Source organism: Schistocerca nitens, chromosome 4 (genome assembly GCF_023898315.1).
Source record: "Schistocerca nitens isolate TAMUIC-IGC-003100 chromosome 4, iqSchNite1.1, whole genome shotgun sequence".
Taxonomy (NCBI): Eukaryota; Metazoa; Arthropoda; class Insecta; order Orthoptera; family Acrididae; genus Schistocerca; species Schistocerca nitens.
This window is the reverse complement of record NC_064617.1, coordinates 172,153,944-172,175,423: the sequence shown is the minus strand read 5'-3', so window position 1 is coordinate 172,175,423 and position 21,480 is coordinate 172,153,944.

The following is a 21,480-nucleotide window of genomic DNA, read 5'->3' as shown; positions in this document are numbered from 1 at the left end:
GTGAAACGTGCACTCTACTCACCAGAGCGGGTCCCCCGAAGCCAGACATATACAAGGAAGAGAGGAAAGCACTGAAGCGGCTCCGAGAAGAGGTGATGGCTATCGTCCTCCCAGGGATAAAGGGAATTGCACGGTCCTACTACCACGTAATGTACAAATGCCAAAATTGTGCGACCTATTAGAAGACACCTATCGGAGAATGGAAGACGATCCTAGCAGTGGAGTGAACAGGAAAGTCTTCCTTGAGCTTCTCCAGCACACCTTCGAAGATAAGAAGACGTGAAGAAACTTCGTCCACGAGCAGCTGCACCCCCTAGACTTTACGGACTACCTGAAGTCCATAAGGATGGATTGCCTCTCCGCCCGCTTGTAAGCAACATGGAACCACCAACATATGAATTAGCAAAACACATGACGTCGATGCTCAGTCCCTTTGTAGGCAAATGTCAGCACCACATCAGAAACGCCACTCATTTCGTCCAGCAGCTCCAGAACTTCCGATTGGGCCAAGACCACATCATGGTGAGCTTTGATGTGGTGTCCGTCTCTACTAGGGTACTTCTAAGAGACTCCCTAAGCCTCATACATAGGAGACAATGTCACAAATTTCCAGCCAACCGGTTTCAAATAGAATTCAAAATTCATTAACTAGTTTTCAACGCCAACAAGGGGTGCCTTCTCCAGAAGAAACTGTTATCTTAAATGTGGTTAAAAGGAAATTTGAGTGACATCGCTCTAGGCAAAACTCCTTAAAAGCAAATTCGGACCAAAAGTTTGAGTTCGTACTTCCGTCAACATATTTTCTGTTCGATGGGAACTACTACGAACAAACAGATAGAGTAGCGATGGGCTGTCAGCTATCACCAGTAGTGGCCAATATGTTTGAGAGTCTACAAGCCCTCTTGCTTTTTAGATATGTAGAAGACACATTCGTAAGCTGGCTGCACGGACAACACAACCTCAAACACTTGCTGCAGCAACTGAACTCGCTGCACCAAAGTATCAAGTTTAGAATGGAGGTAGAAGAAAACCAGCTTCCATTTCTGGATGTACTCAAGCGGAGACCAGATGGCACACTAGGGCACAGCGTCTACACACAGATTTGTACCTGCATGCCTCCAGCTGTCATGTCCTTCACAGCGAGATGGCGTTCAAAGCACAGTGGTGCACAGAGCACGCGAAACCTCGGACTGTGACAGCTTAGCAGCTGAATTACAGCACTTATAGGCCGTGTTCCGCACGAACGGTTACAACAACCGGCACATACAACGCGCCTTAAGACCGAAGAAACAGAGACCACAGCCTTCCGAGGACGAAGACTAATCGGTTGCAGCAGCGATCATACCATATGTCGGGAACACATCGGCAAAGATCGGCATAATACTCAGAAAATATCTCAAGTGCGTGTTTCGCCCTCCATCCAAAAGGAAAACATTATTAGGATCAGTCAAGGACGACTTAGGACTCCGGAAACCGGGAGTTTACAGCATTCCTTGCCAGTGCGCGAAAGTGTATATAGGCCAGACTATCCGGACGGTACAGGAGAGACGTAGTGAAAATAAACTCCACCCAGACAACGCACAGCCGACCAAGTCCGCCGTGGCAGAGCACTGCATCTGACATGGACATGACACGAACTACGATGGCACAAAGGTGTAACAGCAATCGAACACCTTCTGGGGTTGTCTCCTCAAAGAGGCAGTGGAGATCCGGCGGCATGACGAACTAATAAATAAAGACAGCCATTTCCAGTTACGCAAAGCCTGGGATCCAGCTTTGAATGTGATTAAAACACGACGACAGTCGACACGGAAATCGGCTCCTGTCAGGACACCTGAAGAAGACGAAGAGAAGAAGCAGCGCCCAGACGGCGGCTGCGGGAGAAGGGTGGAGATTGTATGAAGTCGGCATCCATCAGAGATCACTCGGCCACAAAGAACGCCTGAAGATTCCAAGAAATACCGCGCTTTTTGACGACACTACCTGACTGAATACCCGAGAAATTTTAAAGATCCCTACGTGTTGTTTACTACTGGTGATGTGTCTGTTGCACTGTTACGGAGTGAAAGTTTCATTCTGGAGAATGAAAGCAGAGCGAGTTGATTTGTCGGACTTTTGGACATCTTACTTTACGACAGTTCACGAAAAGTCGTAAGGCGATGTAGGACATGATGGATGAGGAGTGACGTTAAGATTTCAATGGACTATTAACAGCTGAATAAGAACAAACACGGATTAGTTTTGCAATGTGTGCAGGATCATCAAAGACAATACAGTTTAACAGTGGCGTGTGGTTCGGGTTGTGAGCCCTGTGCTCGAAGCACTTTTTTTAGCCCGCATCTCGTGGTCGTGCGGTAGCGTTCTCGCTTCCCACGCCCGGGTTCCCGGGTTCGATTCCCGGCGGGGTCAGGGATTTTCTCTGCCTCGTGATGGCTGGGTGTTGTGTGCTGTCCTTAGGTTAGTTAGGTTTAAGTAGTTCTAAGTTCTAGGGGACTTATGACCACAGCAGTTGAGTCCCATAGTGCTCAGAGCCATTTGATTTTTTAATCACTAACGAAGGACTGGGTCCCTTACTTAGATTGTTCATAATTATTAAGGTCAATCCAACACATTCATTTCAAATAACATAAATGAAGATACATTTGAATCTGTCTGACATTAAACAGGAATTAAAAAAACAATTTCAATATCAGCTGATTTAGTGCGTGAAGCGCGAGTTAAGCCAATAACCAGATGAACTAAACAAATCTCCGTAATTCAAAAGAAAGAGAAAAACAAAATTAAGTCAATACACCCTACTGACAAATATCCAAAAAACCTTACAATACTACTCAAAAGAATACACTGAAGTGGGGAGCATTCATTGACCCGACAGAACACTTCAAAATGAGTTCAGTAACACAGCTGCGTGCCCCAGAAAACTGCAACACATTAAATACATTTCATTTGACGAATAACAAATACTCATTAAGATTACGCCACTCGTGCTTGAACTGCAGTGTCCCAAAGAAACAGGCGCTTATTTCCGAAAGAACAAAATTTTTTATATGTTTAAATAACAGTATTAATGAATTCCAAAAGATGTCCAATCGAACCCCCCCCCCCCCCCCCTTTCAGTTGAGACACAAAACTCTCCCCTTTCTAGGTGGAGGCTGAGCCAGAAACACAGAATGTCACAAAAACGCAGTTTTGCTGTGAAATCTTAGAGGACACCCGGAAGCAGTAATAGACAAGGAGTTGGCACCCACAAATAACACAAGCTATGTGTCAGGCTGGGAGCACATCCCATGAGAACTTGTTAACACTATGCTGACCACAAACGGTAGACATTCCGGCCGAACATCCGCTTGCGGTGGCTGCCAGAAGGACGAAGCAACCATCAGACCCACGCCGTGCTTTTCACACAGGCACCTCAATTTGTACAAACATCTAGGCCAACACTAACTCTAAACTCCCCTCTCACTGCGGGGCTTGGCACAGATTATATGAAATGCCTTTCAGGCCACAAGTAAGCGCCGCAGGAGTTTCACGATTAGCAAACAGCCCCAGCGTAACAGACACCACACATGTGCTTATGCCCGAGCCACAACTCCGTCAGTCTCACCGGCCGCCCCAAACTGACTGCCTCTCGCCGCCCCGCGCGCCCCAGTCGAAAACGCAAAGATGCTCATGCCTGGGGACACGCCAAAGATAACAAGCCGATCGCTGATGATCGACCAGCGATCTGGCTCCAAAAGGTGACAGGAAAATTTTGCTACAACTGGTGCATTTACGCATTTTGTACGTTCGGCTACATAGTACTACCTAAATCTGTCTCACTGAAATATAGTATAAGCATATTTGCAAAACATATCGTTACAGTTTTTGTTTGTTCAATAGAAAATAGTCCTATTTCCGTATATGTCTTATTGAAAGACGTAAATGCATTGCGGTGTATGAATTAGTATTAACATGCCAAAAGCAAAAAAATGTCGGAGACGTGGGATGATATAATATTTTCATTTAACCCTTTAATAAGAACCACCGTAATTATACCAGTAAAGCAAATGCATAACCGGTAACACGTAGTGGCACAGCACAGCTTCTCATCTATTGCGGCATGGTTTCCGTGTCTCTAGGCGCAATAAAATATATCTTAAAACTCTTCTTTAAATAAAAAGGAAAAAACGGAACGTGTACGTGAAGAAACACAAAATTCGAGAAAATACGGATCACTATAGTTTATATACAAAATTTTGTATGTAACCCTCAGAATGAGAGTACTGCTTGGACTGAAGTAATCTGTTGCACTAAGACAACAGTCGTGCCAAGATACAGTCTTCCGTGCAAGCAAACGATACAGACCACAAGTCACTGCTGTATCGTATGTATTACGGCTCGTCTTCCAGTGCGGCCGCGGCTAGGCAGAGCGGAGCTTGTATTCCGCCCGAACAGGGTAAACGCGTAGTACTTAGACCGCAGGAGGGGTACATAAAGCGTCGGCACGTCTACTGGGAACGATACAGCAGAGACGCCTGAGAGACCTCGATCAATAGCAAGGCGATGGATATGGACTATTTGCCTGCAAACCATCTTTGTAAGCCAAGTATATTAACCCTATTTACTGTAACAAACACCATTAATAAGATTCGCTTGTATATTGTCTGGATATCCTAGAAAATAGTTTCCTAGACACCTTACGTTAGATGAGTGGATATGACACGTCCCCCCCTCCCCAACCCCCAAGGGCTGGGCTTACAGTATGATCACGGTATGTCTGCCTGTCGTATGAGGCGACTAAAAGCTAAAAGGAGTGTCACACGTTTAGGCCTTTATGTGATGGTCCCCTGTAGGGTTTGGCATCCATATTTCCAAATTTTCCTGAAGAGTGGGCCAATTGGGGAAAGGAGCTTTACATGGTGCATTGTGTCCGTAGTGTGTTTAGATCTCAAGCCCCTGTTCTCGTCGTCGCATTGCAGTCCCACTCATTCTCCATCTCTTGGGCGAGGATACATTCCTGGGTGCAGTTTCCGCCATGCACTATGCAGTGTAACTTTCTGCACCGATGACCACCATGGACTTCTTTGCGCCTGATATCCAGCACGATAGGCAGTCGGTTGTGCTTGGACTGCCATGTACCCTTTTGGTAGTAGCCCCCCCCCCCCCCCCCGACAACACAGGGATGGCTCTGCTGATGCCTGCTCCGTTAACTCCCCACATATGCCAAGGAGTAGATACCTAACTCCCTGGTGCATTGGAACACCTGGCAATGACCATCCTGCCAGGTGGCCCTCACTGTGGTTGGGTGACAACCGTGGGGAGGGCCCTTGGTCGGAGGGTGGCATTGAGGCGGATGACTCTTAGTGAAGTGTTGCACATCTTCTCTTGTGGTGGCCAAACACCAGCTCGTCTATGTGCTCGAGGGCTCAATTCAATTTGCAGGAGTATGACCCCAAATCGTTCCCCTCCCTGGCAACACCAAGAGCTGATAGGGAGTCTTTAATGACGATAAAGCCTCGGTTCCTTGTAGAGAATTTGCAGGACAAGTTTGGGGAGGTGGAGGGCTTGTCCAAAATACGCTCTGGGTCAGTTTTGAAAAATACAGCATCCTCTGCCCAGTCACGGGAATTACTCGTTGGTTGCAAGTTGCGGATGTTTACCATCTCACCCCATAAGACTTCAAATATGGTGCAGGGTATTACACTCCACAGGGACCTTCTTTTGCAGTCCGATGACGAGCTGTGCCCCAATTTAGAGCCGTGTGGTGTTCATTTCGTCTGGCGCGTTCATTGGGGTCCGATGGATAATCAGGTTGCCACTGGTGCCTTCATCTTGGCCTTTGAGGGCGATACATTGCCCGATATGGTCAAAGTGATGGCCTACTGCTATATCCCTCCCCTGATGGGGTGCTTTAAGTGCTGGAAGTTCGATCATATATCTCCCTGCTGTACTTCCAGCATTACATGTCTAGATTACAGATGCCCATCACATCCCAATGCTCCATGTGCCCCGCCTCCCATCTGTGTTAACTGCTGAGAGCATCGTTCACCTTGCTTGCCAGAATACAGGATTTTACAGAAAGAGAGGAAAATCATGGAGTGTAAGACCCTGGACTGACTGCCCTACACTGAGGCTAAGCAGAAGTTCGAATGCCTCCATCCTCTTCATATGATCTCCTCTTACACCACTTTTACAACTGTTCTAGCTGCTCCAGCTACCCCAGTCACCTCTCCGAGCCAGAAGACTACACCTGTCCCCTTGATGGTGGGGCAGTTCCCTCCATGTTGCTCCTGCACCACCCCCCCCCCCCACTTTGGGAGCAACACCCCCCACCCAAACATTGGGGACGTCTGTCCCCACTTCTAAGTTGAAGAAACATCGAACTTCTAAGTTGAAGAAACATCGAACTTCTAAGTTGAAGAAACATCGAACTTCTAAGTTGAAGAAACATCGAACTTCTAAGTTGAAGAAACATCGAACTTCTAAGTTGAAGAAACATCGAACTTCTTCAGCTCTTCTTGCTCGGAAGGGGTCCCTTCCCAGGTTTCCACCTGTGGGGAAGGTGACACCTGCCAGTGGCTGAAGTGCCCACAAGCAGCTAGTCATAAGGCTTCACAATCCTCCTCAGTCCTGGAGACTAACTCAGTAAAGCCCTCCCAGCCAGTGAAACCCAATGACCTGTGAGAAAAGCCAAGAAGACCCTTAAGACCAAGTAACTTGGGGGGGTCACCCACCCAACTAATACCTAAAAGCTCTGCGTCTGACGATGAGGTGGACATCCTGGTGTCCCCTGTGGACCTGGATCCCGCCGGACCCTCAGGCACAATGGATATAGACTCTTCAGGAAATCAGTTGCTGGCAGCAGGTGACACTGAGGCATAAGCCGCCTTAGTGATTGTTCAATGCCTTCCCAGCCTTCTGAATTTACGATACTCAAGTCAAATTGCGGCAGTTTTTTTTCCACCACCAAGCGAGCTCTGACAACTTATCAGCCTTCACCCTTTCTTGTGCATTGCTACCCAGGAAACTGGGTTTCCGACAATGTGAACCCAGCCTTCCATGGGTATCGGCGTTATTATACGAATCGCGCCGCTTATGCGAGGATATCTGGTGGAGTTCGCGTCTATGTCCTTAACTCTCTTTACAGCGAGTGTGTACCCTTCAATCACCTTTAGAGGCTGTTGCTATTAGGGTGTGGACGCCACAGGCTGTTACTGTCTGTAGTATCTATCTTCCACCGGATGGTGATGTCCAATAGCTTGAATTGGCTGCCCTGACAACCCAACTGCCGCTACCTTTTCTGTTACTGGGCGACTTTAACGCCCATATCCCTCTGTGAGGTGGATTGGTCGCAACAGGCCGAGGCACTGTCGTTGAACAAGTGTTGGTACAGCTTCAACTTTCTGTTTCAAATAATGTTGCCTCCACACATTTCAGTCTGGCGCATGGCACGTACTCCATCGACCTTCTAGTCTGCAGCCCTGGCCTAATGCCATTTGTTCAATAGTGTGCCTCACAGCTTGTGCGATAGTGACAACTTTTAGATCTTTATCACTGCCTCACCATCACTCTTTTGGGTGCCTCGCCACATGGGCTTTGAATAAGACTGACTCGTTCGCCCCCATTGCCACTATTGAACCTCTTCCTCATGACACCATTGATGTGGTGGTTCACACAATAACCATCAGCATCGTTTCTACAGTGGAATCTAAAATTCCCTGTTCTTCCAGGTCCCCTCAGCGGAGGACTGTGCCTTGGTGGTAAACAGAGATCGCTGAGGGGATTAGAGATCGCAGGCGAGCCCTCCATCATAAGCGGCACCCATCACTGGACCACCTCATTGCCTTTAAGCGGCTCCGTGCCCAAGCCTGACACCTTATTTGCTGACGAGGAGTGCTGGGAAAGGTATGTTTCCACCATTGGCATCCGTACCTCACCATCGCAAGTTTGGACTAAGATTACGCGACTATGGATGTCAGACCCCAGCAGCATGCCTGGGCTTCGCTTGAATGGAGTAGTCTGTAATGAATCAGACACGATTGCAGAACTCTTGGCAGAGCATTATGCTCAGAGTTCCACTTCTACAAATTACCCGCTGGTCTTCCGCTCCCTGAAAAAGCAGTTGGAACGTCAGAGCCTTTCATTCCATATGCGCCACCCTGAATCGTACAATGATCCATTCAGTGAGTGCCCTAGCCGCCTGCCCTGATACGGCTCTTGGGCCAGATAGCATCCACTATCAGATGCTCAAACACCTCTTGGTGGACTGCCAGTGACACTTCCTAGACCTTTTAAACTGTATCTGGGCCGAGGGTGAATTCCCATCATAATGGCGGGAAAGCATCATTCCAGTGTTGAAACCAGGCAAGAACCCACTGAAGGTGGACAAACGCCGCCCCATTAGCCTTATAAACGTTTAGTGCAAGTTGATCGAACACATGGTGAGCCGGAGGTTGAGTTTGCTACTTGTCTTGGAGCCTTCTGGCTCTGTCTCTGGGTGGTTTCCATCAGGGCTGCTCTGCCTCAATGTGGTTTGCCTGGAGTCTGCCATCCATACGGCCTTTGCCCACCATCAGCATTTAGATGCTATCTTCTTTTTGACATTCAGAAGGCATGCAACACAATATGGCGACATCACACCCTCGCCATGCTTCATGGATGGGGTCTTAGGGACCTGCTCCAGATTTTTATTCAATTTCCTGTCGCTTTGTTCCTTCCACGTGTAAGTTGGTCCTGTCGCGAGTCCAGGAGAATGGGGTCCTGAAAGACACTTTTTTGAGTGCCTCTTCTTAGCTGCTATCTATGGGCTAGCTGCAGCTGTGGGAATGTCTGTATCAGCTTATTTGTATGCTGATGACTTTTGCCTGTACTACAGCTCCACTGGAATTGCAGTTGTTGAATGGCAGCTGCAAGACGCTATCTGTAAGGTGCTGTTTTGGGCCGTATCGTGTGGATTTTAGTTTCCTGCCACCAAGACTTGTCATGCATTTCTGCTGGGGTCAGATTGTTCAGCCTGAGCCACAGCTTTGTCTTGATGGCGAATCTCTTGCTGTGGTGGAGACGCTTCGGTTTTTGGGATCGCTTTTTGATACCTGGTTTACATGGCTACCTCATATTCGGCAGCTTAAAAAACATGCTGGTAGAATCTTAACGCTCTACATTGCTTGAGTCACACCAGCTGGAGTGCCGATCTGTCTACCCTTCTAGGACTGTATCAGGCTTTGATTCAGTCCCGTCTGGATTATGGGAGCGTGGCATATGGTTTGGCATAGCCCTCTGTGCTGCGGTTGCTTGATCCGATACTTCACTGTTCGAACTAACTTGCAACTGGAGCTTTCCGCACAAGCCCTGTAAACAGCATACCTGTGCAGGCTGGTGCCCCTCCATTGCGGATCCGGCGCCAATGACTAGTGGCCGCTTATACTGCACATGTTTTCAGCTTGCCCGGGCATAAAGTTACCGTGTGCTGTCCCAACCTTGGCCATCCATCTTCCCAAAGAGAGGCCCCACTCAGCTTGCACGATCGAAATTAGTCCAGTCTCTTCTCTCTGGGCTTGAGTTTTTCCCTCTTCTACCCGTTTTTCCACGCCCATATATGCATATTACCATGGCGTATGCTACGCCCATGCCTTCAGCTGGATTTGGCAAGACACTCAGACCCTCTTGAGGCCCCCGCCGACGCTTTCTTTCCCTCCTTGCCGCATTTCCCAGCTCTGTCGTAATCTATACCGATGAATCGATGGTTGCTGGTTGAGTTGGTTATGCCTTTACTCTTGGGAACAATCTGAACAGCGCTCATTGCTGACTGGCTACAGCAGTTTTTACTGCAGAGCTTGTTGCCATCTTTCGCGCCCTAGAGTATATCCACTCCTTCATTATTCTAGTGACTCTCAGCGCGTTTTACGAGTAATCGACCAGTATTTTCCTCGTTGTCGTCTGGTCATGGCTATCCAGGAATCCATCGATACTCTTGCCTATTGCGGCTGTTAGGTGGTTTTTGTGTGGAACCTGGGTCATGTCGGCATCCCGGGTAATGATTGTGTTGGCATGCGAGTCACACTATCAGCCCTTGAGATTGGCCTTCCGGAATTTGGTTGCCAGTCAGTATTCCGGCAAAGAGTCCTTGGTACTTGGCTTGATTTGGGGTGATAAATGGTGCTCCCAGCCTTACCTCAAATAATTTTGGGTCAGAAAGGTATGGCGCTCCTTCTTGCGGGCCTCTTGCAAGGACTGTGTTCTCTGCCGTCTGTACATTGGCCACACCTGGCTGATGAGTGGCCACTTATTGCACTGCAAGAACACACCTCTGTCGCTGTGGATCAGTGTTGACAATGGTTCACATCTTGTTGGCTTGTCCGCTTTTAACTGCGCTAAGGCAGACGTTTGCGCTGCCTTACACGCTCCCTGCACTTTCAACAAATGACGCTGCAATGGCAGGCTTAGTTTTGACATTCATCGATAGATCTGAGGGATTTGTCAGATTTGTGTGGAGTCTGACCTTTGGCCTACGGTTTTACATTCGGTTTATAGTGCGTCTCTTGGTGCTTGGCATTTCATTTCCTGTTTCCATGGTCAGTCAACCACTGTAACGCTCTGTGTGCTTTTAATTCTTGTTTTCTGGTCTTTGTCTTCCTTGCTCTGTGTCGTCCCTTGTCTCCATTACTTGTTTTCCTTCCTAGTGGATGTCTCATGGTTGTGGAATAAAGGACCAGTGGCCTCTGTTGTCTGCTCCCTTCAACCTCCACAAACCAAAAACCCTACTAACCGACTAATCCAAAATCGTTTCGTTCCTCCCCACGCTGAACCGCCTCGTTTCGTTCCTCCCCGCGCCGAGCCGAACCGCCTCGTTTCGTTCCTCCCCGCGCCGAGCCGAACCGCCTCGTTTCGTTCCTCCCCGCGCCGAGCCGAACCGCCTCGTTTCGTTCCTCCCCGCGCCGAGCCGAACCGCCTCGTTTCGTTCCTCCCCGCGCCGAGCCGAACCGCCTCGTTTCGTTCCTCCCCGCGCCGAGCCGAACCGCCTCGTTTCGTTCCTCCCCGCGCCGAGCCGAACCGCCTCGTTTCGTTCCTCCCCGCGCCGAGCCGAACCGCCTCGTTTCGTTCCTCCCCGCGCCGAGCCGAACCGCCTCGTTTCGTTCCTCCCCGCGCCGAGCCGAACCGCCTCGTTTCGTTCCTCCCCGCGCCGAGCCGAACCGCCTCGTTTCGTTCCTCCCCGCGCCGAGCCGAACCGCCTCGTTTCGTTCCTCCCCGCGCCGAGCCGAACCGCCTCGTTTCGTTCCTCCCCGCGCCGAGCCGAACCGCCTCGTTTCGTTCCTCCCCGCGCCGAGCCGAACCGCCTCGTTTCGTTCCTCCCCGCGCCGAGCCGAACCGCCTCGTTTCGTTCCTCCCCGCGCCGAGCCGAACCGCCTCGTTTCGTTCCTCCCCGCGCCGAGCCGAACCGCCTCGTTTCGTTCCTCCCCGCGCCGAGCCGAACCGCCTCGTTTCGTTCCTCCCCGCGCCGAGCCGAACCGCCTCGTTTCGTTCCTCCCCGCGCCGAGCCGAACCGCCTCGTTTCGTTCCTCCCCGCGCCGAGCCGAACCGCCTCGTTTCGTTCCTCCCCGCGCCGAGCCGAACCGCCTCGTTTCGTTCCTCCCCGCGCCGAGCCGAACCGCCTCGTTTCGTTCCTCCCCGCGCCGAGCCGAACCGCCTCGTTTCGTTCCTCCCCGCGCCGAGCCGAACCGCCTCGTTTCGTTCCTCCCCGCGCGTAAAGTGCCCACCCCCACAAACCATTGGGTGGTTTATCGAGTATAAATGTAGATGTAGATGTAGATACATAGTATCTCGTTAGGTCCCCCCCCCCCATCAAACCAGTGGCCTCTGTTGTCTGCTCCCTTCAACCTCCACAAACCAAAAACCCTACTAACCGACTAATCCAAAATCGTTTCGTTCCTCCCCACGCTGAACCGCCTCGTTTCGTTCCTCCCCGCGCCGAACCGAACCGCCTCGTTTCGTTCCTCCCCGCGCCGAACCGAACCGCCTCGTTTCGTTCCTCCCCGCGCCGAACCGAACCGCCTCGTTTCGTTCCTCCCCGCGCCGAGCCGAACCGCCTCGTTTCGTTCCTCCCCGCGCCGAGCCGAACCGCCTCGTTTCGTTCCTCCCCGCGCCGAGCCGAACCGCCTCGTTTCGTTCCTCCCCGCGCCGAGCCGAACCGCCTCGTTTCGTTCCTCCCCGCGCGTAAAGTGCCCACCCCCACAAACCATTGGGTGGTTTATCGAGTATAAATGTAGATGTAGATGTAGATACATAGTATCTCGTTAGGTCCCCCCCCCATCAAACCAGTGGCCTCTGTTGTCTGCTCCCTTCAACCTCCACAAACCAAAAACCCTACTAACCGACTAATCCAAAATCGTTTCGTTCCTCCCCACGCTGAACCGCCTCGTTTCGTTCCTCCCCGCGCCGAACCGAACCGCCTCGTTTCGTTCCTCCCCGCGCCGAACCGAACCGCCTCGTTTCGTTCCTCCCCGCGCCGAACCGAACCGCCTCGTTTCGTTCCTCCCCGCGCCGAGCCGAACCGCCTCGTTTCGTTCCTCCCCGCGCCGAGCCGAACCGCCTCGTTTCGTTCCTCCCCGCGCCGAGCCGAACCGCCTCGTTTCGTTCCTCCCCGCGCCGAGCCGAACCGCCTCGTTTCGTTCCTCCCCGCGCCGAGCCGAACCGCCTCGTTTCGTTCCTCCCCGCGCCGAGCCGAACCGCCTCGTTTCGTTCCTCCCCGCGCCGAGCCGAACCGAACCGCCTCGTTTCGTTCCTCCCCGCGCCGAGCCGAACCGAACCGCCTCGTTTCGTTCCTCCCCGCGCCGAGCCGAACCGCCTCGTTTCGTTCCTCCCCGCGCCGAGCCGAACCGCCTCGTTTCGTTCCTCCCCGCGCCGAGCCGAACCGCCTCGTTTCGTTCCTCCCCGCGCCGAGCCGAACCGCCTCGTTTCGTTCCTCCCCGCGCCGAGCCGAACCGCCTCGTTTCGTTCCTCCCCGCGCTCCCTTCAACCTCCACAAACCAAAAACCCTACTAACCGACTAATCCAAAATCGTTTCGTTCCTCCCCACGCTGAACCGCCTCGTTTCGTTCCTCCCCGCGCCGAACCGAACCGCCTCGTTTCGTTCCTCCCCGCGCCGAACCGAACCGCCTCGTTTCGTTCCTCCCCGCGCCGAGCCGAACCGCCTCGTTTCGTTCCTCCCCGCGCCGAGCCGAACCGCCTCGTTTCGTTCCTCCCCGCGCCGAGCCGAACCGCCTCGTTTCGTTCCTCCCCGCGCGTAAAGTGCCCACCCCCACAAACCATCGGGTGGTTTATCGAGTATAAATGTAGATGTAGATGTAGATACATAGTATCTCGTTAGGTCCCCCCCCCCCCCATCAAACACCGTACCTCGTTTGGATTGCCCCCACCCCCACCCCCACCCTGTCGCAAACATCGTACCTGGCGTGGCTTCCTGAAAGAACAGATACCATCTTCATATAGTAAAGGCTAACTGGCCATTGACCTTTTCCTTGTGTGATGGATGCACAAGCATTGCCTGAACTCTCATGTGACTCGGTAAGATTGTCTGCCGCGAGTAACGAGTGTAATGGCCAGGGGCACTACGAATGTAGTGTGCGGAAATAAAGTTGGGAATGTGGGTCTCACGGTGAGCGTGCAAGGGATAAATCCCCGCAGTTGCAGTATCCTGTGTGCCCTCGGTGGCTCAGATGGACAGAGCATGTGCCATGTAAGCAGGAGATCCTGGGTTTTGGGGCACACATTTTCAACTGTCCCTATTGATGTATATCAACGCCCGATGACCGCTTGGGTTCTTGATTTAATTATCAAGTCGAACATAGTTAATGTCACACACGTAGCGAGGTGGCGCAGTTGTAATCACACAGTATCCGCATTTGGAAAGACAATGACTCAAACCCGCATCCGGCCATCCTGATGTACGTTTTCCGTGGTTTTCCTAAATCGCTTCAGGTAAATACCAGGATGGTTCCTATGAAAGGGCATGGCAGACTTCCTCACTCACCTTTCTCTAATCTGATGGGACCGAACAGCTCGCTGTTGGATCCCCTTCCACCAACCATCCAATGAGATATCAACAGATCGAGAAACGTTGTCGGTAATTAATTCTTGGGGAAATACGAGAAATTAGTTTTGTTCATTCAAATTGTGTAATACGTTCATCTGGGTCGATTCTGTGCCAGAGTCTTCAACACAGAACTGCGCTTTGTGGAGAGCGATGTTCGTCCTCAGTCTTCATCGATCTCGCTTGAGCCATGCGTTTCTCGGCGCTTGCACGTTCGATACTGCGGCTCTTTTTGGGAACCTTTTTGGGAAAAAAAGAACGCATATCACAACGGCTAAAACAGACAATAACATACAAATTGTTAAAGAACTGACAACGCATAATCAATAAATAGCAAAAATAAGGGCCAACGCAGGAAGCGTACATAAATGAGGGTACACACACTCCGCACACAATACCATATGTCCGTAGTGTTAAATGTCTCGGGTGACAATTCGCACAAATGCAGTAAACGGCATGGGGATGCACTTTCTTCCATTCCAAACACATCAGATATCACACCTTGGCGAACAGGAGTGTTTTGTTCCGTGTGACCGATCACACTCATATGCGAAGTGGTCTGAAAAGGTGACTTGCCTTATTACATTATTTACATTAGTAAAATATTCGAGTATTTACGAATCTAATCCAGTCCGCTAGCGAAAATAGTACTTACATATGTGCTGCCAATGCCGTGTAGGCGTAGGTGGAAACATCTTCTGCATCCAAACCGCTCTATCAAAGTCAAAAAATATAGTCCTCTCACTTTCTTGGGAACAAGCATCTGTTCACGAGTTTAAGGGAGATGCTACCTGTGCCGAGTAAAACTTGTCTTTCCCAGTGACACCATTTGGGATGTAAGTTTATCAAAAGTTAATTCTGAATAAAGGGCTTCAACTCCTGTGGAATTTACTGTAGTATAACATTATTACTGCAGAAAATGGCTAGTTTGCTGTTGTTTAATGCACCACCTCCGGGTACATTACCTTATTTGACAACAGTTCTTTCATGGTAATAATGTTAATACCCCTTTAGACTAAATTTCGTAATTTTTTAAATATTTCAGGTAGAAGATGCGCCAGTGCTTGTCGATATTAATCGAAAAGCATCATCTGAAAACATTCACTTTTGTACCAGTTTAAGTTGTTACTAATTGTTAGTAATTGTCAGGCACCTGGAAACATGTTTCAACAGACATTTGTAAAAAAAGGATGGACAGACACGTAAAGTCAAGTAACGTACTTCCTAGAAGTTCGTAGCAGTGTAGAGATACATCAGCATAGTACAGACGAAAAAATGCGTCCATAATCCAGTGCTGCAACGCATCGAACTTGTTAGGAATGATAAACTGTTGTAATACTGTCACTGTCAAACGTTTGAATCACAACGGACAGCAAATGAACTGTTGTAATTACTAAAGATACGAAGTCAAAAACGGTACGTGCCAGTTTCTGTAGGAGTTGAAGGAAATTGGTCAAAGATTGTAGACTATCACTGTTTCTCTAGTTCTGTAGTTTATAAACATAAATGTATCTGTGAAGTTGCAAACAAAGTTGTCATTAACACTACAAATTAACAGTCCGTGAAACAACCTGCACTTCCAATGCAACATAGTATTAGCAAAAGCAATGGTGAAAAAATCTTAGGTTATAAGAGGTTAGCTTGATCACCGAACAGTATCCACTACATTGGGTGCTTATAATCCGTAGTACATCCGTAGTACATCTGTAGAGACATCGTTCACGTGGACCATTGAAACCGAAGCATATTATCTTACAAAATGGTCTCGTATAATAATTTGATTTAGCACTACTCAAAACACATTTTCTGCCTTACGGTGCACATAAAGAGAACAGCTTGATGTTCTTACTAATATCACAGTGTATTGACCAAAAAGACTACATCAAAACGATGATAAGAACAAGCAAAGCTTTTGGTCACAGAAACAAGAGTTCATCTAAATTGCTGTAGTTGGCCTTCAGCATATTTCAGTGGTACAAACTTCTAGTGACACCAGAGATGATGCAGATATATATACAGTAAAGAAAACAAGACTTGTGGAAATAATGTACTACGGTACTATACACTGTTTCATTATAAAATCACATAGTAAGCTGCTTTACGCATGTATAGTAAAAGCTGTGGAAACGTAGGATGAATGATACAGATTAAAGTTACTTCTGATGATGATGCATATAGCCTACCGATTTAACAATACGTCAATGTCGCACTGACATAACTAACTATAAGTAAATTTGTAATTAAGATTTCAATATGTCACTGAAATTATCGGCAAAAATCTTTGTTTTTATTTCTAACTGTAAGTGCAACATTACATTAGTGATAAGATTAAAACGCATGTGTCGGAAACCTCAAGAACGACTGTAAGGTTGTCGGTATCCACCCTGTGAAGAAGGTGCGTATAGTTCCCAGTGTTGCCCACAAAGTATCCGACGGTCCGCAGTCGTTCTTCGATTCGCTCTACAAATGGTCAGTCTCTAGCAAAACCAACGCAACAAAGAAAAGTAAACAAGACGACCATCAATGGATGTTGGGTCGTCATAAAGGGAGATCCTACTTCAAATTATATAGATGTCGCTAAGTCACATATGTATTAACGACCAACCAATACGGGCATTAGTGGAGTCTAGGGCGTTCTTCCCTGTGGTACCAGATGTTTATGGTCATCAGCTGAAGAAAACGGTTTAGAGTTCCGTATTCATTGTGATGAATGGCACACACGGAAAATAAGTCACAGGCTCCTGTGTTTAGACACAACTGTCCAAGACCGCATACAGCTCTCCGAATATGTTGTTTCACCCATCAGAACACAGTGATGACGATGTCTCTCGATGGGACTTCTGCAGGGATTGCTGGTAGTCATGATGTGGAAGACTGGAGCTCTAAATTGACGGAGTTGGTGTACCGGGAGACAACTATAGGAGAACTTGGAGCAGAAGTCAGAACCCACAACTGCAACGAGGCCACAGCCAGACAGCAGATGCTGGTCACTGAACGGCGCGATCGTCTCTCTTGTGGGACCACGAGTGTCAAAATGAGTCCACAAGTCACGGACATCGGTCGTCGCTTCTAATTGATCAGCCCACCACTGCGACAGCAAGACCTCTACGATAACGACCCAGGTGTCAATGCCCGGGGCCAGCCTTCGAGAAGCCACTCTGGCTTAACTGAGTTTCGCGTCGTCGACGATTAGGCCTAACCCCGGTCACTGCCCTGTTCCAGATGGTTCACCGTGGCCCACAGACGCAGCCCTTCCGTAAATTCAGCGCCGGAAACCAGAATTCAAACTCTGGCCCAGTCAAGTACGTCACACCAGGGCATAGCAGGGCCACACCCGGCGCTTGCTGTGTGTCAGTCGGGAATCCTCTCTGTGAATTCTGCCGTCGCCGGACCGCGGAGTGGGGACCACTACCTGTCTAGCCTGCCTGGGCAGGCAACACCACGCCATCCGCACACAGCTGCTCCTCGCCGTCGGTCCAGACATAGACTCCGGTCATCGCCATCGCCGTGTCATTGGAAAGACGTGACCTTCCACATTAGAGGTGGTCTGGTGACCGCAGTGCTGTCTCAACTCGTCTCGCATACTAGAGACGCCAATGCAACGCTCTGTCTCGCGAGCAGCCCGTGCACGCCGTCCGCCATACGTCTGCAGCTGCGACTCCGAAATATTACGAGGAACACCGGACAGCGCCAGAGAACGGAGCACAAGCAGAAGAGTCACACTAACGGTATGAGTTATTAAAGAACTACTAAAGAGTTCTTGTATCTTGACGAGGACCCCTCTCTGCTGCTGTCAACATCATCCATGTTAGCCCAGCTTGAACCCAGACAGCCTACCACCTTCACAACTGACGTCACGCAACGACTGACTATTGCTCTAAACGAAAATCTACCATTGGAGGCACCCATGTCCCACATCAACACTGTTAAGGAAGCACTGGGCCGTAGTGAAATTCTACATATCTCTAAAACAGTACTTAGCATCACGAAAGGAATCCATATCCTGGCGAAGATAAAAATTAAAAGTGAGCATTGTGAACCTGGGGTCACAAACTGCCATGAACGTCAGCGTAGTGCCTTCGATGGATAAACTTGCTATGCCATCATAAGCCCACTATCCACCAGGAGAGCGTACTGTCCAGCCGCCAACAGGCATGAGCTTGAGTGTCGAACTAATTTGACAAATGATGGTCATTCGATAAAAATTTTCACTCGTACAAGGGAGTTGTGGCAGATCAAACGGCTTTGTGTGAAACACCATGCGAACATTGGGATCATCCTGCTTCTTATTCAGCGTTCGGAAAAGGTCTCTCTGGCAAAATTAAACGTAATTCAGGATGGTTCGCAGAAGATACTGCAAAACAATGAGCTTCCCCTGTGTCCTTGGTCATAACCTGTGCTACTCGTAAAGAAGAAAATTGGCACTTTGTGTTTCTGCGTCATTAATGGGCTTCTAAACAAAAACACCAAAATAGGATATATATATATTACACCCATTGCCACGAACTCAACATTTTGGATTGTTTAAATGGAGCAGAATAATTCTCCGGTATCTATAAGCTGACTGGCTGCCAGCAGATGAAGGGTAACGGGGAAAAGATAATACCCCATAGCCTCTACGAGATCGAAATTCTGTCGTGTAAGCAACACAATGCTCCAGCCACCTTAGAACATCGGCCAGCCTGATTCGACGTTTTTAATAGAAAAAATATTTACTAGCTGGATAAAATCTTTGTTTCTTCGACGAAGCTGAAGAGCATATCAGTAAAGACCCTAACCGTAGCCAAATAAAAGAAAAAGAAATTGAGCCACCGAGCTATCGGAAATGGAATCAATCAGAAAAGGTAATACCCGTAAAAGATTTTACAGCTCTCTAGCACAATTGCGCTGTGAAAGGCTTCCCCAGATTGGACTCTTAAAAGAATTGTCACAGCGAAACGCGAAATGTTTGGGCAGCTAGGAGCAGGATATAAATTGCTACGTATAGAAAGAGGCACTGCTTCCCTAAAATGCAGAGACGGAAGTGCACATTAATGATAGTGATTGCGTACTAGGTGTAACTGTAACGTAAAACGAAAGGAACGCTGAAAGTGTGATAGTTTACGCCTCCATGATACTCTCCCAAGTCCGAGAAGGGCAAATTCACGACAGGGGAAGTGTACCCAAACAACCGAAATACGGTCAATAAATTCAGACTTTTTTACATGACAGACCATTCAGTATTGTGATTTACCATCATTCATCTTCGATGACAATCCTGAAGCATCCATTCGGACGATGTGAGATGGGAGCTGAGCTTCCAGGAAACGTCGTCACAGTAGTATACAAAAATTGACATAAGGATGGTGACTTTGTCTTCTGAGGAATACATTGGCGTAGTGTAACGGTGCTACAGATGTCCGTCTTCGCTGATATAACGAATATTGCAACCGAACAATATCAAGATCAAACTTTATCGATTACTGTAGGGGCCTAAAAGAAGAGGGATATCGTAAAGGGCGAATTAAAACTAGTGGGAACTAAGTTGTGTAACAGGAATAACGACTCGGTGTGAAGGAAGTGTGGTGTTACGCGTCTCAGTTCGCTTATGACGAGCCATACTAAACAAAGCATTTTCATTTCAGAGCGGCGGAAGGTTGCTTGGGATTTGCGGAGACCGTTCATACAAACAAGTGTTACTGCCCAATCAATACCGATGTTAAATTCTGTGTAAGCCACAGTGGGAAATTTATACGGCAGACGAATGTGCTTCACTTGCCCAGTACATGGGTTACCAGTTTCTCCTGCCGTTGATGTGTTTCACCAGATCGCAGTGGGTTTTTTCAGAGTTGCCTGAAGTCTAAAAATGTCAGTACGCATGAACTACGTCACCCACTACATTGTCACTGCATTAGTAGAGAATGCCGAAGCTTGGGGATTCGGCAGTTTTCTTTTAAAATATAGCATTACAAGAATCTGATACCACGTGTAATGATTTCATTGCGGATGAGTTCAGACAAAACTGATGTCAAAAGAATCTCACCATGGAATATAGTCCACAAGGTGACAACTGTGTGTGAATATTCTTACGGAAACTTTTAATAAGACGTTGGAACATTGTTCGCCGCCATTGTGTAGCCAAAGCGCGACGGATGCTGTGCTGTCTGCCGAGACAGTACCGTTAAGCATGACGCTGTTTTTCTGATAGCTGGCGGGGAACCTGAGACAACCTGTACTTCGCGTTTTCATCCCAAACCGACTATTTTCAGTATGGTTATAGCAATTCCTGGCAATGACTCAAACGGGACAGCTGGCGTGCATTTGGACATCAGAAGCTCAGGATAAGATCGGTGAACAATATAACCTAATCACCCTCCTGTTAGCTACGACCAGGTGACGTGCTATAGATATTTCCAAGTGCGCAGAAGACGGAACTATCGGAAAAATTATTAAAGCGCTTCTACTGTCCGTACCAAACCCTACGTCACTTGCCAGATGTCACCTACTAAGTCGAGGCTTTCGCGAACCACCATCGAAAAGACAAGCGCAGGGACTATGTGGATTTACTTCACGTGAAGGCGTGCCACAGTTTTGAGACGTTGCACTAAGCAACACAAGATGACCTGCTAGACTATCGTCGTGCTTCAACGGACGATAGTCAATATGAGCGTCGCAGTGTGGGTGATACCGTGACTACACGATAAGAACCCAAAGATACACCAGAACTGCCGTGCTCTATGAAATTTTTAGACAAGAATCACTTGCGGAATATTCGTGTGAAATTAAAGGAACCCACCCCTTAACTATATACGCGAAAGACATCACAATTTAGCAGAAAATGTAATTGAAACTGGGGTAATTCTAATGAGATTGCTGTGAACTGTCAAGCATTGCTGCGAAGATGTACTGTGATGGTATGAACATGAGAATCAGCAATAACTCCCACAGTTCAGTACGAGAACAGCTATAAAAGTAACGCAATGACGCAATGTTGTTCAGTTAACAATATAAACAAAAATAAATCAATGCCCGAACAGAGAACAGCCGCACTTCAGGAATTGTCTGGAGTAAGGGACGGATATCACCCTGCAGAAATAAGTATGGGGACACCCATTTTAATAAGGGAATGTATCCTAGTAACAAGTACAATAAAGGAGAAGAGGGAAAGAAGCCTTCAATACGACTCAGACTTCCACACTCCTTCACGGAGCGTCTGCAAATCCGACAAGCAAAGACATAGTTAAGTATGTATCGCAGAAAAACCCAAACCAACTCATTGGTGGTGACCTAAACTATTTTGAATCAGAAAGACAAGACCAATTTCATTTTCCTGATGAATTAGGACACCTAAATAAGTTAAAACTGAAGGATGTGAGGTGCTAAAACATCCTGCGTTTGCTGAGTACATAAATGCGGCTCCCAAAGCATGTATCGGA